The sequence below is a fragment of the Montipora foliosa genome, chromosome 10 (genome assembly GCF_036669935.1).
Source record: "Montipora foliosa isolate CH-2021 chromosome 10, ASM3666993v2, whole genome shotgun sequence".
NCBI lineage: Eukaryota > Metazoa > Cnidaria > Anthozoa > Scleractinia > Acroporidae > Montipora > Montipora foliosa.
The window spans coordinates 12,752,387-12,757,386 of NC_090878.1; the positions used below are offsets into that span (position 1 = coordinate 12,752,387).

General features: G+C 38.1%; 2 protein-coding genes across 5 annotated transcripts in view; one reads left to right on the plus strand and one right to left on the minus strand.

The window, feature by feature from the left end:
• LOC137973291 (F-box/LRR-repeat protein 20-like) overlaps positions 1-520 on the plus strand; it is a 2,882-nt gene extending 2,362 nt beyond the window's left edge. Inside the window, exon 1 of the mRNA XM_068820072.1 lies at positions 1-520. This exon is cut by the window's left edge and continues 2,362 nt beyond it. The gene's annotated coding sequence lies outside the window, so the exon portion shown is untranslated.
• Positions 521-4,650: 4,130 nt separating this feature from the next.
• Positions 4,651-5,000, minus strand: part of LOC137973170 (DNA-binding protein RFX2-like) — a 24,935-nt gene continuing 24,585 nt past the window's right edge. For all 4 annotated transcript variants that reach the window (XM_068819927.1, XM_068819931.1, XM_068819929.1 and 1 more), the window contains exon 17: positions 4,651-5,000. This exon is cut by the window's right edge and continues 1,888 nt beyond it. The gene's annotated coding sequence lies outside the window, so the exon portion shown is untranslated.

The window sequence follows — 5,000 nt, forward strand, 5'->3', positions numbered from 1 at the left end:
TACTCAGGCTAGGAATAAAACTCATATTTCCTAATAATATTTATTTTAAGTTAGCTGATGCTGTGAAGGAGTTGGTGGTGCAATAAGAGTGCATGTCACGAGTACAGCTAAGAGAAAATAATTCAAGAAAAGTGGTATAAACAAGAGAACAGTGCATCTAAACACTTAGAGGAATGAGTCAATATTATTAGGTGTTAACAAAACTATTGAAGTTGTTTGTAAATAGCAAAGATATTGTTGATGTCACCTCTTGTCATTAATGTGCCAGCCAGAGCCTAATTGGCCGTCCAAACAAAGGGTCTTTTGTTCCTGTGGTTGGCACATTTGAATAACAAAAACAATGTTTGTAAACAGATATCTTCCCTATAGCTGCATGGTACTGTAATTTCCAATGCCATTCTTTCATTGGATGTCATGAAATAGAATGCATCTTGATCTTGTTTTTGTGACAAAGCTTTTCATCCTTCCGGAGACAATTTTTTTTCGCTTTTGTCATGCTGGGAAACGTTTCATGCAACTTGTCTGGCTCTTGATGATCACGTGGGGTCAAAGGATCATTTTCAGCGGCTGGTGAAAAGATATTTTGCTATGAAAGATGCAGTAAAGCTTCCACAAACGCAATGTTTGAAATCCATCTCAGTGTTGCAAAAAAAATTATTTCAGGTATGTTGAATTGGCCAATTTTTCTTGCATGAAACTGCGAGACAATTTTCACGAAAAACTGGCAAGTAACGTAGACTAAAACCTCATTCTAGATGTTTCTCCTGTATCGGTCACGTGCTGCACATATAAATTGTCCAGTGGCGCGAATCAAAGAAAATTTAAATTGCACTTGCAAAACGCTGCTTTTCTTTAAAAAACCAACCGGGACACAAATTTAACCGAACGCCCGTTATATTTAAATTGCGAATTGTCCATTACAGTTAAACCTTGATAATGGGTTCATGTCTGACTCCGAAACGTCGGATATTGTTGTTAGTTTTTATTCTTAAATTGGAATTGTTTCGTTTTTTTTTTTAATTGCCTTGAAATATTGTTGGACAAGAGAAGTACGTTTCGAACGGACGCAACTTTGGATGTTGCATTTTGCGTTCGTTTTCACACCGTATTGCATGTTGTTGTTTTGTTCTTGGGAGTTGTTGCACGAAGTTTGAAACTGGTCAAACGTTTGAGCCAACAATTCTCAACACTTTTTGTTCCGTGATCGCGGAAGCGTAGCTCAGCAATGTTGGATATCCGTTTGCACAGCTATTCCAACATTGTTTTGGCCACCCACGCGCATTACATATGGTCTCCAAGGAGATAGCAACGCATTAATTAATGCGTTGAAAACAAGATGGCAGCCGAGTTTTGTAAGTTTTCAAAGTCTTACGGGTCTTATCCTTCCCATAATACACTGCACGTCCTTACATTGTTGGGAAGTTATTGCGTTACTGCCAACACCATCCAACATCTGCAGAACTAACAACTCCCAACTGTGTTAGGAGTTGTTGCGTCCGTTGTCTGAAACAACCTTGGCCTCCCCATTTCAAGGCCATTGAAATCCCAATGAAACAAAAGAAAACTAAACGAAACTCACCTGTTTGGTATTCTTACCCTGTTTTGAAACAGATTCCTCTGACAATAATGTTTCTCGATATAAAACAAGAATAACGCAGAAGCTCTCCATTTGTCTGCGATTTGGGATCAAGAGAGGATTTAGTGACTTTGCACGGCATGATGGGAAAAATAACAACCTCACACATTCCCAAAGCCATTGCGCTGAACGACTTTCTTGGCTAATAGACCCATATCACTCAATGTCCAAATAAAAGATTTTGTCCGTCGAACCTCTCATTCAATGTGAGGCTGGACGGGCAAAGACAATGCAAAGACAAAGCCTTTATTCCCCAAGGACTCCAAAATGGCCGCCGAGTGATAAAGGTGAATTGACAGAAAAGAGTGATGATTAAGTATGAATCTGCTCAAAAAAAGCCTCATCGCTTTCAAATTCAATTTCAAAGTTTTCCTTTCAAGATTCTTTATGGTGTATGGTATAACTATTTGTTTAGTTTAAAGCATGTTGAGTTTCAATCGCTTTTATTGGTTCACTCAGTCTCGGTTGTCAGCACATATACCGTACGACCTTATAATTATGAAAACTGCTTCCACTGGTCTTGTTGTAACACTGGAACAATTTCCGGTAGTTCCTTGAAGTTAATAAAGTTCAGGGTTTAATGAAAGTAAAAAGAACAAATACCTCTTACAAACCGAGTTCGAGGTCCGCCCTCTAAATTTTTCCCGTTAATTTATGGCATAAGCGCGAAGCGTGCGGGACCAACGGGAAAAAACGAGGATTCGTAACTTACAGTACGGACCGAGAAAACGAGATTAGTAACATAGAGCGAGTTTCAATCGAGTGTCGTAGAACCAAAACCAAAGTAATTACTTTGGCCAATCAAAAACGAAGGAGACAATCCAGTAAACCAATCAAAACTCGAAGTAATTACACGTAGCCGACACAAAGCGCGGGAAAATCTGCACGCGCAAGCCACGATTGTTTTCGGTTTCACTTCTAATTGGTTAAAAAAATGGCGCGAGAACTTTAAACCAATCACTGAGTGAAGTAGAGCGGTTTTCAATTGAGTGTCGAAAGTAATTAGATAATTACCTTGGTTTATGATTACTTCACTCAGTGATTGGTTCAAAGTTCTCGCGCCATTTTTTCAACCAATCAGAAATGAAACCAAAGCAATCGTGGCTCACGCGTGCACATTTTCCCGCGCTTTGTGTCGGCTACGTGTAATAACTTCGAGTTTTGATTGGTTTGCCGGATTGTCTCAGTCCTTTTTGATTGGCCAAAGTAATTACTTTGGTTTTGGTTTTACGACACTCAATTGAAACTCGCTCTAATGTAAAACCAATGCAATACGCTAATTACTTACGACATCTCTGAGGTAATGAGGAGTGCGGGAAAGGAAACTACAATAGTTTAAGTCAACAGGAAACATATCTTTTTGAGGTCTTTCCGTACGCAAGAAAAACTACACTTTTCTTTCCCAGCTACATTTTCGTCTCATTTTGTAGAATTAGGGTAAGGCAAGAGTCCATCATCCAAGAAATTGGTCAAGTCCCCATCAGCATAAGAACAGCGTCTAGTTTTAAACCACGTTTTGCGGAAAAATAAACATTAGACCAAATTGGCTAACTCAATGTTGTACCCAATTCAAACCCTTCGTGAATAATTAACAATTATTCCATGAGCGCGCGTTGGATATGAGATGGTAAATAGCCAAAGAGGCGCAAAGCGCCGAGTTGGCTATAACCAGTCTCATATCTCAACAAGCGAAAATAAAATAATTGTTTAAACTCCAAAAGTTTTGAAGTACAAACTGCAAGCGAAAAAATCGAGAACATCCGAGCGAAATCAAAACAACTTGATGAAGATGCGATCTTGTGTAACACCTAGTGGTCAGACAGACGCAGGCTCATCACAAAAACATTTCTCACCTTTTCGCGTACTTCTAAACGTCGGAATTGATTCTTTCCCGAGAAATCTCGCTCTCCGACGAAAACATTTTAGCTGGGCAACGCTTACCGCAATCATTTGCCATGTAAGGTCAAACTAAGGTATATGAGCTGATAACCGAGACTGAGTAACAGAATCAGAGCAAAAGAAATGCATTAACCGAGGTTGAAAATTTAATAAAACGTTTTGTTCCAGGTATTTCCATATAATTTTAATGTGAATGCTACATTATAATGCAGATAAAATACACAAAGAAACTTCAATTTGAATTTGGTACAGCGTTTGGTTTCTTTATTTTTCCGCAAAACTTGGTTTGAAAATCGACACTTTTCTGACGCTGATGGGGAAAATCTGATACCAGATTCTTACTCTTGGCTAATGAATTCTTGAGTAAGGAGACAACGACAAAAAACTAAGAGAAAGGTTTCACAAGAGTGAAAAACCCAAGAAACCCACAAACAAGGCTAAGCAACGAGTACACAACAGCAACAACAACAAAAGGAAAGAGAAAGAGAAACGACAACATGAAAAAAAAAAGCTCACAAAGCAAAGAAATCTATGTTGAATTCATTTTAAGTACTGCTACAGGAACCATGCCGATGTGAGCAGAGAGAGCATTGATGCCTAATTTTGTACCCAGATCTCTCCTCCGTTAGGTTCCCATTTCGATAGACGAATGTCATGGAAAAATTGTGTTAAGTGTACAAGTTTCGTAAATGATGACAAACGACCCTAGGAAAAAACCATACTGTCTTTGTTGACGAAAATGGGCGAGTCTATTGTCCTCTTGACGTAAAATCATTTGTGACGTATTTCAGAACCTTGATCAGAAAGATACGCACGGTTTCAGTAAACCAAAGATATAAATTAACTTAAGACAAAACATGCGACGAATTTTTAATCATGTCCAAGACAAAGTGGCTAGTTTATAGTTACAAAGAAATTTTCACCAACGAAGAGGTTTAATTTCTAGCAAGTGAAACTGAAATTGGCCTTGGCTTGTTTGCGGTCTCAGAGACTGAACGAAATCAGGCCGAAAGCAAAAACAATGCCACACCTCTAACAGCCGCTGGACGGTCCTTCCGAATGAAGATAAAAAATAACGAAAGCATTCTGGTTAACCCACCAATACAACGCAAACATTTGTCTTTACGATTCAAAAGAACCAAATTTATTCTTAACATTAATGGGGCTAAATTACTTCGTAACTTTCAACTAAAAAAATTGCACCAAATTCTACACAAGGAATAAAGAATCATATTATCAAGACAGCCTAACAGAGTCATTTAATGAGGCCAACTTAGCTTCTTAGTATTTTAGATCGATAAAAAGTAGCTTTTGAATTTTTACAAACAGGCAACAAAAGTATTACCGAAAACTTCTTTCACTTAGAATTGTAAATCGATATCTTGAATGTTCACTGTACAGAAATAGTAGATTGTAAATATCTTGAACGGCAAAAAAATTCTCAAAATTTATCGTTGTGATTTCA